Raw genomic sequence first — 13,088 nt, 5'->3', positions numbered from 1 at the left:
CTAAGCGCCACCAAACAGCTGTTTGGTGGCGGGGTAAGTGCTAGAAGGAGGGAGGGAGGGAGGAGGCGGAGAAGAGGAACTTATGCAATGCTTCCTTGTAAAGTCAGCCAAATGACGTTATAAGAGAGCATTGCACAACTTTAGACGAGTATGTTCCCTAATGGAGCAGCGACGTAACTTCGAAACAGCGTTAAGCGAGAGGACGGTAAGTGAGGAGTTACTGTATTTCTCTTAAACCCAATGTTGAGAACTTTGACTGTGACAGTGCCATCTATTTTTTCATGATTTTGTTCACAAATTGTCATCAGATTAGGCTGGTTCTTGATATAGTGCTCAAAAGAATCCACTACCGAGTTCCGTCGTGCATCTCGTGGGAGAGTTAGCATGTTGAGCAGCTGCTGCAAAGTGGTTGTTACGGAAGTATTTTGCAACTTCAACTACATTAGCCTTTATTTCTGGAACACTGAAGTCTTTGACTAGGAGGTGCATCAAATGAGCACTGCAACCTTATGTTAGAATCATAGAATATCAGGGTTGGAAGACACCTCAGGAGGTCATCTAGTCCAACGCCCTCCTGAAAGCAGGACCAATCCCCAACTAAATCATCCCAGCCAGGGCTTTGTCAAGGGAGGGAACTGGGATTGTTTAGTCTGCATAAGAGAAGAATGAGGAGGGATTTGATAGCTGCTTTCAACTACCTGAGAGAGGGTTCCAAAGAGGATGGATCTAGACTGTTCTCAGTGGTACCAGATGACAGAAGAAGTAATGGTCTCAAGTTGCAGTGGGGGAGGTTTAGGTTGGATATTAGGAAAAACTTTTTCACTAGGAGGGTGGTGAAGCACTGGAATGGGTTACCTAGGGAGGTGGTGGAATCTCCTTTCTTAGAGGTTTTTAAGGTCAGGCTTGATAAAGCCCTGGCTGGGATGATTTAAGAACATAAGAATGGCTGTACTGGGTCAGACCAAAGGTCCATCTAGCCCAGTATCCTGTCTACCAACAGTGCCAGGTGCCCCAGAGGGAGTGAACCCAACAGGCAATGATCAAGTGATCTCTCTCCTGCCATCCATCTCCACCTTTCCTTACCCATCCTGGCTAATATTCATTAACGGACTTAACCTCCATGGTTTTATCCAGTTCTCTTTTAAATGCTGTTAAGTCCTAGCAAGGAGTCCTAACAACCTCCTCAAGCAAGGAGTTCCACAATTTGACTGTGCGCTGTGTTAAGAAGAACGTCCTTTTATTTGTTTTGAACCTGCTGCCCATTAATTTCATTTGGTGGCCCCTAGTTCTTGTATTATGGGAACAAGTAAATAACTTTTCCTTATTTACTTTCTCTACATCACTCATGATTTTATATACCTCTGTCATATCCCCCCTTAGTCTCCTTTTTTCCATGTTGAAAAGTCCTAGCCTCTTTAACCTCTCCTCATATGGGACCTGTTCCAAACCCCTAATCATTTTAGTTGCTCTTCTCTGAACCTTTTCTAATGCCATTATATCTTTTTTGAGATGAGACCACATCTGTATGCAGTATTCAAGATGTGGGCGTACCATGGATTTATGTAAGGGCAATAAGATACTCTCCGTCTTATTTTGTCCCCTTTTTAATGATTCCTAACATCCTGTTTGCTTTTTTTGATCGCTGCTGCACACTGTGTGGACATCTTCAGAGAACTATACATGATGACTCCAAGATCTTTTAACTGATTCGTTGTAGCTAAATTAGCCCCCATCATATTGTATGTGTAGTTGGGGTTATGTTTTCCAATGTGCATTACTTTACATTTATCCACATTGAATTTCATTCGCCATTTTGTTGCCCAATCATTTAGTTTTGTGAGATCTTTTTGAAGTTCTTCACAGTCTGCTTTGGTCTTAACTATCTTGAGCAGTTTAGTATCATCTGCAAACTTTGCCACCTCACTTTTTACCCCTTTCTCCAGATCATTTATGAATAAGTTGAATAGGATTGGTCAGAGGACTGACCCTTGGGGGACACCACTTGTTACCCCTCTCCATTCTGAAAATTTACCATTAATTCCTACCGTTTGTTCCCTGTCTTTTAACCAGTTCTCAATCCATGAAAGGACCTTCCCTATTATCCCATGACAACTTAATTTACATAAGAGCCTTTGGTGAGGGACCTTTTCAAAGGCTTTCTGGAAATCTAAGTACACTATGTCCACTGGATCCCCCTTGTCCACATGTTTGTTGACTCCTTCAAAGAACTCTAATAGATTAGTAAGACACGACTTCCCTTTACAGAAACCATGTTGACTTTTGCCCACCAATTTATGTTCTTCTATGTGTCTGATCATTTGATTCTTTACGATTGTTTCAACTAATTTGCCTGGTACTGACGTTAGACTTACTGGTCTGTAATTGCCGGGATCACCTCTAGAGCCCTTTTAAAATATTGGCATTACATTAACTATCTTCCAGTCAATGGGTACAGAAGCCGATTTAAAGGACAGGTGAGGCTGACTGGCCTGCAGTTCCCCGGATCCTCCTACTTCCCTTTTTTTAAATATGGGCACTACAGTAGCCTTTTTCCAGTCATCCAGGACCTCCCCCGATCGCCATGAGTTTTCAAAGATAATGGCCAATGGCTCTGCAATCAGATCCGCTAACTCCTTTAGCACCCCATATGCTAGTCAAAGAGTTTCACTTTTGTTTCTACTGCTTGTCCCTCCCTTCTCACATTTATCTCCAGACTTCTTCTCCTTGTCCAGATCTATTCCACCCCCAGCAATCTCCTATTCATTGAACTTTTGAAACTTTGCAGTTTTAGAAAAGGGTAAGGGATTGACGCTGTGTACACAAATTTACGGAAGGGACAGTAAGGTTGAGGTCTATTATTTCTCTCATATATAACATTTTTGCTGTTAACAAGCATGTTACCTCTGGAGACACAAATACACAGTTTGAGAACTGCGAAACTAAGCATCTCCGATGGTATCTTCTAGACTGAGCATTGAGTCCTATTGGGTAGATAGAAAGATTAACCTAAATAATATATACAGAAGCCCCTGGAATCCCATAAGATTGGGTCCCTAATCCATGAACTGTTGGAACTCATTTACAAACCTTTTCTTAAACATTACATGAATATATTGTCTCATACTATAGAATTAGAATTTATAATCTTTATTCCATGATGCAATATCTTTGAGCTATAATGGATCTTAATTAAAAATATCTTTAGATAGGTTTTTCCTCAAAAAGCATTTTATCAAAAAAATCTGATTTAAATAAAAAAATCTGATTTTTTTTATTTATTTAAAAAAAATTTTTTTAAATCGTTGAATTTTTTCCACCCTGCTGCTGAACTAATGCCCCATGGTGCAGTGGGCACTGCGGCTTGGGAACCTATCTTCTTGATAAGATGTAAAGCCAAGATTATGGTTACTCCAACATTCTGCTGCGTATCTATTCATAAGAGTAGATGTGTTTAATTCAGGTGTCCTGGCCAAATTCCAACTTCATGGGTTGTTTGGTTAACCTAAAATTCCTCCTGCAGTTTCAGTTGAATGCAGCATTCTTCCTCACATCTATTCTAAGCTGTTTCATGGTGTTGCTCTTAATTGATAACTCTGGGATACAGGCATCAGACGTTTAACTGCTTTTGTATGGTGAATGAAGCATTCTATGTATGGTTTGCATATTAATTTGTAAGGTGCATTGGGATTCCTCAGAAAGAAAAGCAATATGAAATGTCAGATGTTTGTAAAATATACTACATATGTACAAGGGGTTGAAGTACAATTTCTCTTACCTATTGTGCATTTAAATTACAAACTATAATGCTGAGTTCACATTAGTCCCTTCTGATTAATATACAGTCTAATTCTTGCTCTCTGACTTTCCCTGGTATTATGCGGATTTTGTTCCTGGAACCCGCCTCTCTGAATTTTCTGCCTCACTAGACATAGTTGTTGTTTTGTATAGATCTGTTGTTTTAAATGGTGGCATTTAGCATTTCTGTCGATATTACAGTTGGTCCTCATTAAGCCAGGTTTGTGTTGTAGATATTCGTGTTCTGTGTTATGAAACCAAGAACATTGGGAAGGATTGCTATAGGATGATGTAATAGGCTATTTGCAATGGAATATACAGTATTTAATATCTAAAGAATTAATCCATTTGTAAGCACCTAGAGGATATGGGTAATAAGTAATAGCCAACATGGATTTATCAAGAACAAATCATGCCAAACAACCTAATTTCCATCTTTAACAGGACTGCTGGTGATAGTGGATGGGGGGAAGCAGTAGATACAGTACCATATGACATTTTCATAAGCAAAGCAGGGAAATGTGGTTTTGATGAAATTACTATAAGGTGTGTGCATAACTGGTTGAAAAACTGTACTCAGAGTAGCTATCAATAGATTGCAGTCGAACTGTGAGGATGTATCTAGTGTAGTCCTATAGGGGTCAGTCCTGGGTCTAGTACTATTCAGTATTTTCACTAATGACTTGGGTAATGGAGTATAGAATCCACTTATAAAATTTGCAGATGACACCACACTGGAGGAGTAGTGACTAGCACCTTGAAGGACAGGATTAGAATTCAAAAAGACTTTCACAAATTGGAGAGTTGGTCTGAAATCAACAAAATGAAATTCAGTAATGAAAAGTGCAAAGTACTACACTTAAGAAGGAAAAATCAAATGCACAACTACGAAATGGAGAATAACTGGCTAGGTGTTAGTACTGCAGAAAAAGATCTCAGGGTTATAGTGGATCAAATATTGAGGATGAGTGAACAATGTGATATAGTTGTGAAAAAGGCTAATATTCTGTAGTGAATTACAGGACTGCCATGTGTAAAACTCGGGAGGTAGTTGTCCTGCTGTACTCAGCACTCGTGAGCCTCAGCTGGAATACTGTGCCCAATCCAGGGTGCCACACTTTAGGAAAGATATGGACACATTGGAGAGAGTCCAGAGGAGAGCAACAGTGATAAAAGGTTGAGAAAATCTGACCTATGAGGAAAGGTTAAAAAAACTGGGTGTGAAGTATTACAAAAAGAAGACTGAGGGTACACCTAATAATTAATATGTTAAGGACAAGAAGTAAGGGGCTTAATCTGCAGCAAAGGAGGTTTAGGTTAGATATTAGGAAAAACTGTCCAACTATAAGGTTAGTTATACACTGGAATAGGCTTCCAAGGGTGGAATCCCCCATAAGTGGAGGTTTTTAAGATCAGGTTAGACAAATACCTGCCTGTAGTTGGTCCTGCCTCAGTGCAAGGGGCTGGACTAGATTAACATTCAAGTACAGAATACCGAATTTAGTGTAAGGAAGATAGTTCTATTATCTTTGTGAGCAACTGTCCTGAGAAATATCAGTTGTAACATACATAAATAAATAAAACAATAACCAAGTACAAAAACCTATAGTAATTGCTGTTCTTTCTGCATGATTATACTTCAAGATCATGCTTCTTGATCCAAGGACCATTAAGGTCTGTGGGAAGACTCTCGTTAACTTCACTGGTCTTGGGATCAGGCCTGAGATTTGTAACTGCAATACTAGTGCATATTTTACTTACGCTTGTTGAACAAACTGAAAAATACAGTATAGCATCCTGAATTTTAGCAGTTTTGAAATACAGCTTGTTAAATAGTTGAAGATGTCAAGAGAGGCACTTATCTGCATATGTAGCTAGCTTGATAAGAGAAGGAAACATTTTATTAGATTGTAATTTATTATTTTTATTTTTTGCTTACTGCTGATTATGCCCAAATTCACTCACTCCTCTCTTCTCCTACCCACCTAACAAGAATTTTTTTTCCTGTGCTTCATAGTAAGAAGTGTTCTCTCACTTGTAAAAGGAAGACTTGCCACAAGTAAGGAATTGGCCAGATTGTCTGTGTTGAGATGTTTCTTAAGCAGAACCAATACTAGCCAGCAAACCCCTACTGCTCCTTAAATGAGGAATTGATTATCAGCAATGGACTTTCCCACTGGCCTTCACCTGCCAAGCAGGACATGGGTCCAAAATACAGATTATGAAATGAAGTTTTCCCAATACCTCTAGTACTAAGATGGGAGATGTAGCCATTTGTTCCTAGGATATACTTTTTTCCTCACAGATGAATAAAAAAAAATTATTGGTAAAACCAAGAGAAATTGCCATTAAACAGCAACTTGATTCAGCTACCAAGAGGAGACGATTGTATTAACCAGGCCATCTACCATCTGTAACACATATGTTGTGGGTATTGTTTCTTTACCTTCACACAGGTATGGCATAACTATTCAGAACATCTTTGATGCAGTTGTTCAGCTTTGGTATAGGATTTCTTCCACCCACATTAGAATCATCTTTCCCTCAAATATATCTGTCACAGGACATCCATAAATCAGAGTGATCTGTGAGAACAAAGCTGGGGAATAGGGTTCCTAGGGGAATAGGGTACCTATCACTATGGTATCTGAGCACACAGTTGTATAATTTGTGTGTCTGGGCAGGCATCTCCAATTCTGCTGAAGTATATAGGTTTCCTTATACTAATGATGGTTCTACTTCGAGTGCTGGTCCCTATGTGGAGTCCAAATTTGGGTGTGCCATGTGCTGGAGCTGGAACTGTTCATAGTGTGTGTTGACCTGCACATGCATCGTGCATTGGCCCCGTGGCATGTCCATGGCTTTAAGAGGCTGCGTGTGTCGCCGCAGCTCCACTACCCTCTTACCATCGCATAGCCAGAGTAGGAACTCCTGTTCCTCGGTGCTCCTAGCTTGCTTAGTAGTACTGTGTTTTTCCTCTTTTTGCCTTGTATATAGTTGGTTTCGTTTATAGTCGTAGTTAGTTGTCCATTTTAGATAGTTAAGTGTTCTTCATTGGAATTCTCCCCTTTGTGAGACTTTCTCTTCCAGACTGGGGACTATACGCATGCAAGCTGGCTTTAAGTACTGTGGTTTGTGCCCTCGCTCCTTCTCTGTAAGCAATGAGCACCAACGCTGCCTTTATTGTTTGGGAAAGCCCACATTGCCACTCGCTGCTCTATCTGCCACTCCTTTCTGTCCCGGACTCAAGAAGCTCAGGGGCTTAGTCTCCATTTGTTCCTCATGGAAGAAGCAATGCAGCCGCATGCCCCTTCAGATCCGGCACTGGAAAATGTCAGAATGACAGCTGGCACCAGCAGCGGGCGCTTTACTCTGCTCTTCCCACGCAGCATCAGCAGCGCTGTCACCTCCACCCAAATCTCACTGTGTGGGATGCACACTCATAGGCATAAGGACAGATTCCCGATGAGGACAGCTGCTAACTATAGTGTTACCTCCCCGAGCCGCACCAGGTCAGGTGAGAAGTCTCATGTCAACTCTGAGGTTCCCACTCCGCAGAAGCCTCGTTCGGAGTATAAGTGGAAGCATTGTGCTCCGCCGGCACCGCTCCTCAGCTGTGGTGACAGTCTTGCCACCATCACCTCCAGTGTCATCCACACTATCGAAACCGTCTGGTCTGTCCCACCCGGACCTGCACACTCCAGGACACTTGTTCCCCCCGACACCGACAGCCGAACAGCTGCTGCCCTTTTCTGGCTCTCCTCAGCATTCTGCACAGCCAGTAGTCCTTGGCTCTCTGTCTCCAGCCACGGAACTTTTCCTCATGGATCGCCCTCCATTTCTTCACCCCACACTGACATTTCTTCTGACACCAACGGACCCGCCTCTACCAGATGCCTCTTTATAGACAGACTGGTCCTCTGAACAGGACACAGCCTTCTCGCCGGCTCACTCCTACAGCGCAGATCCCCGCTGCCAACCCTATCTGCCTCACTATAGCCCAGCAGCCAGCTCATGGCTCGTCTGCCATGCTGGGCGACCCCTATGCTTGCCATACTGGTTTGCCTGGGACCCAATCTGCCATTGTGGACTCTCCTCATGCCCACACCACCGACTGTCTTCACCTCCCGCTGATCCTTCTGTCTACGAGGATCCCCACGAAGCCTCCAGTCTTCCAGCACCCTCTGTACCATTGGTACCGACAGCTCCCTCTGTCCCAGCTGGGGCTTCTTCGTCTCCTAATGATGCCATCATCTGACCTGCACTCTCACCTCTGGATGACCATGCCCAATACCAGGACCTTTTCTGCCATATGGCGATGGCCCTCAACCTCCCTGTGGAAGATGTCCAGGACCACCACAATCAGTTCCTAGATATTCTGTTGCCTGTTGGGCCCTCCTGAACTGCCTTGCCCATACACTATGCCATTCTCCAACTGGCACAAGCAGTTTGGCACACTCCAGCCTCCTGCGCCCCCACTAGAAAATGGGTGAGCGTAGGTACTTCATTCCAGCTAAGAGTACAGACTTCTTGTTCTCTCACCCTCGTCCAAACTCCTTGGTAGTCCAGGTGGCCACAGAACATGCTTGCCAGCAACATCTCCATTCCACACACACCCCCAGACTGGGCAGCAAAAAAGCTGAACCTTATTGGCTGTAAGGTCTGTTCCTCTATGGGCCTTCAATTCTGCAGTGCCAGTTACCAGACCATTCTGGCAAATGGACGTCCTGATCTACCCAAAGCTTGCAGACTTTCAAGCCTTCCTGCCCCCGATAAACAGCAGGACTTTTAATGCCTTCCGGACAAGGGCAAGTTAGTTGCCAAGATGGCCCTTCAGGCAGCACGGTCCTCGCAGGTATTCCATTCGCTCTGCCCATGTCTTACACTACTCTCACCACCGATGCCTCACTCATGTGTTGGGGAGCCCACTTAGACGGTCGCATGGCCCAGGGTCTCTGGTCACACAGTGAGGCGAGGATGCACATCAACATTCTCGAACCACGTGCCATCTGCTTAGCTTGCCGGACCTTCTGCCACTTCTCCACCATCGCCATGTCCAAGTGTTGTCTGACAATGTGGCAGCAGTCGTATATGTCAACAAGCAGGGTGGAGCCTGATCCCTCTTCCTCTGTGCTGAGGCCGTCCTCCTTTGGAACTGGTGCTTCCAGCACAGCATCAACCTCCATGAGGTACACCTTCTGGGCATGAACAACTCCCCTGCGGACCAACTCAGTCACTCCTTACATGCAAACCAGAAATGAGAACTCCACAATCTCGTTCTCTGCTCCATCTTCCATGAGTGGGCACTCCTCAATGGGACCTCTTCGCCACACTGACCAACCACAAACTCCCCCTCTTCTGCTCCAGAGGAGCCCTTGGTCCCGGTTCACAGGGAGATGCCTTTCTCATTCCCTTGACCAGTGGAGCTATATTATGCCTTCCTTCCTATTCTCCTGCTTCCCCAGATCCTAAGCAAAATCCACCAGGATTGAGGGACTGTTCTCCTTGTGGCCCCTGCTTGGCCCTGCTAGTACTGGTTTCCAGACCTCCTTCATCTCTCCACTAATCCCCCAATTCCCCTACCCTTGCTCCTTGATCTCCTTACTCATGCCCACAGCCACCTCCGGTACCCCAATTCCAGCCCTCTTCACCTCATGGCCTGGTATTTGGATGGAGCTTGCCAGTGTTCTGCCCCTGTGCACGATGTCCTCATGCACAGTAGGCACCCACCTACCAGGGCTTGCTACCTTGCAAAGTGGCACTGCTTCAGTGCCTGGGCACAACACCACAACCTCTGTTTCTTTTTCTGTGATCCTGGATAGCTGTCTCCATCTTAGTTGCTCAGACCTCGCTTACTCCTCTGTTCAAATATACCTAGCGGCACTCAGTGCCTTCCTCCCACCTGTGGATGGGTTCTCTGTTTTCATGTATCCAACTACTGCTTGCTTCCTCCGTGGTCTCCTCAATGTTTTCGCCTTGGTGGGAAAAAACAACCCTGAAACCTCAACCTTGTTCTCCCCACCCTTACTAAGTTGCCCTTTGAACCCCTGTTCATCTGCTCCCTTGCTCACCTCTCTGAAAGTGGTGATCTTGGTCGCCAACACCTCCGCACAACGCATCAACAAACTGACGGCCGTGATGACAGACACACCTTTCATTGTGACAAGGTCTCCCTATGCCTTCACCCCAAATTCCTTCTCCAAGTGGCCTCCTCATTTCACTTCAACCAGAGTGTGCACTTACCCACCTTCTACCTTAAGCCACATGCCTCCAACAAGGAGTGCATGCTACACTCCCTTGATGTATGCCAAGCACTGGCCTTTTACCTCCAATGCGCCCGAGCCTTCCGCACCACCCCTTGCCTCTTCATTGCCATCATGGCCACGCTCTTTCCCTGCAACATCTTTCCCGCTGTCCTTATCCCTGTTCAAATAGTGCCTCCTCCCAACTCCATGGATCTATTTAGTAACATCTCTGATTCTGCAGACTGACTGGACAGCAGGATTAAATCTTAAGGTTAGTGAACTGTGTTAAATGGTGTAGTGGTCCCTCACTCTCAAATGGGGAGGGAGGCCATTCCACCTTGCTGTATTAGGCAACAGCACTCTGGCTCAGGTATCGCTGGCAGAGCTGAGGTGTAAGAAGTCTATAGTTCTGTAACCGCCTGGCAGAGGCGAACAAGCAGTAACAATCTGATGCTCTCGCCCCCTTGGGTGGGGCAGAGCAATCTTTAGACAGCAGTCCCAGCAACTCCTCCCCAGGATCAGCAGCAGATTGGAGAGGTCGGTCTCCTTCCGTGGCTCCTGCCCAACTGAGCTTCAGGGCCCTCCCTTTATACTTCCTGTCCCGCCCTGGTACTTCTGGTGGGGGGCGGGGCAGGTCCGGCTCTGCCCACCAGGGGAAGAGTAGTGGTCCTTCTTTCTCAAGTCCAAAGGGAGGCCACTCCGCCTCACTACAAATGGTTAATCCTTATAATGGAGATGAAAACGCATCCACTGAGGCATCCAGATTCAGGATTCTACTGAACTTTCAAAGGCCATACAAGCATTTAGAATGGTTTGGTGGTTTACCTCCTCCCGGCATTAGAAGTTATTTTGAATGTCAGTAATTAAAGTGATGCAGAAGAAGAATTAAATCAATAGCTAAAATATTTCAGATTATACCTAAAAAAGTTATCCAGAGGAGATTGCGTTAAGTTAGACATAGAGGTATTGAAAATTAGCACTCAGGTCAGAAACCAAAAAGCCACAGCATCGAAACGCTCATGCTGCAGTGTGGTAACGTTTTCTTCGAAATTTCCCCAAAGAACAGGAAACGGAGACAGCAAGCATAAGTGGGTGGGACTCTGAGGTTAGAACTGTTATTAAAATAAAATATTTGAATCTAAACTTTGCTGATAAACACTTCAGTTGTCTATGATGGTAGCAGAGAGTAGTATTCGAAGAGATCAGAACCTGAGTACAGTAAATAAGGTGAGTTGTTTTTTTTGAGTGATATTGTTTTCAGATTAAAAAAAGCATGAGCTTTCTTATCTTAGAGAAAGTTGTGTTAATCTGTTGCAGCCTATAAAGTGTTGAGGAAGGTTTTCAAAGTTTAGTATCTACAAATTAGGTGGTTTAGAGCAATATTATTTTGAAAGGATAAAATAATTATTGATGTCATGAAGTACTAGAATGCACTGTCTCCTTTTTAAAATGAATGGTTTAAGCACACTAATGAATGTGAAAATGAATCCTTGTAACTCTGTGTGGTAAATGTTCAAATTCTTAGCTGCAATGCAGCCTCAAATTCTTCTAATCCAAAATTTGATATAACTTCTTTGTTTTTAGTTTGTAAAATCTCACTCTGTTTTTGTAATTACTATCTATTAGTTTTCTATAGCTTTTTTCAGAGCATCATAATTAAGTTCATTTTCATTTTGGACAAAAATAGCATTTTCTCTTAATGTTAACTTTTATGCCAAGCTCATTTTTTAAGACTTTTTACAGCACTAGCTTGAAAGCAAGGTGTGTTGGTGTTAATTACATCTAGACCAAATTTTAATACCTTATTTAGTTCTATAGAAAGCATCCAGCAAATCCTATTAATACCAGTTAGTATGTCATCCAAATTGTTTTATTAACTTAAAAAACAGAAATGTTAAATAATGTCAATTGTAGTTATTATATTATGCAGGGAAAGTTAGATTCTCTTATGGTAAAAACAGGAAATACAGCACGATGAATTCATGTTGAAAGTGCTTATATTTTCCTAATGAAATCTTATCTTACTTCAGGAGCGGATTTATACTCAAACATACCGTGCCATGGCACGGGGCCCCCAATGACAGGGGGCCCCAAAACATAGGTGTGGGAACTAGCGGTGCGGGGGATGCTGCAGCATCCTCGCATTTTCTGCGGGGCTCCACTGCTGCCCAGGGTCCTCACTGCTGCCCAGGACTTTGCGGGCTCCCCTGCTGCCCCACGTCCAGGGCTCTGTGGGCTCTGCTGCTGCACTGTGCCCAGGGCTCTGCAGGATCCGTTGGCACCCAGGGCTCTGCAGGCTCCATTGCCACCTGGGCTCCTGTCTGGCACCCAGGGCTCTGCAGGCTCTGTTGCCGCCCGGGGTCCCGGCTGATGCCCAGGGCTCTGCGGGCTCTGTTACCGCCCAGGGTCCTGGCTGCTGCCCTGTGCCACTTACGTTAAAACATATTGTTAGGAGCACAGAACCGTCCGGGCTCCTGGGGAGACAGGGAGGTGCCTGGCCATGGGGGCTGCAGCGCAGCGGCCAAGGGGGATCGCAACCACTTGCTTTGCAAGGACCCAGCGGCCAGGGGAGACGAGCAGAGATCAGCGCATGGAGGCAGTGGGTCACTCAGGTGGCCGCTGATGGAGCCGTGCCCCCCCCCCCACCTTCAGATATGTGTTCAGCCCATGTGGGTTTCTGCCTGCTCCTCTGGGCTGGCCAGAGCTGGGCCGCCGGGGCACCCGAAGCTGTCCTCAGCCATGAAGATCTTGATGTCTTCTGTCTCCTTCTCCGGTCCCATGGGAGCTCCACTTGTGCGCTGCCGCCCGGAGTCCCGGCTGCTACCCCGCGCCCAGGCTCTGTGGGCGCCACTGTCGCCCCACTGGCCAGCCCGGAGAAGCGGGCAGAACACCAGCTGGGCAGAACGCCAACAGTGGGCTGGAGCCCCGGGTCCTTTAAATCGCTTCCGAAGGCCCGAACGGTGCAGCCCAAACAGCACTGAAGGTCTGGCTGATGGAGGCTAGCCCTGAGCCTAGCCCCTTCCGGGGGCCTGGAGCCAGCAATTCTGT

At 45.2% G+C, this 13,088-nt stretch overlaps 1 protein-coding gene across 7 annotated transcripts in view; it reads left to right on the top strand.

Moving 5' to 3' along the window:
- The window catches only part of PTPN4 (protein tyrosine phosphatase non-receptor type 4), a 302,113-nt gene that overhangs the window by 130,187 nt on the left and 158,838 nt on the right, over positions 1 to 13,088 (top strand). The gene's annotated exons all lie outside the window — the stretch shown is intronic.

This window comes from Mauremys reevesii, linkage group 11 (assembly GCF_016161935.1).
Source record: "Mauremys reevesii isolate NIE-2019 linkage group 11, ASM1616193v1, whole genome shotgun sequence".
Taxonomy (NCBI): Eukaryota; Metazoa; Chordata; order Testudines; family Geoemydidae; genus Mauremys; species Mauremys reevesii.
The sequence above is the reverse complement of the archived record's forward strand: the minus strand, read 5'-3'. Positions and strand labels throughout refer to the sequence as shown.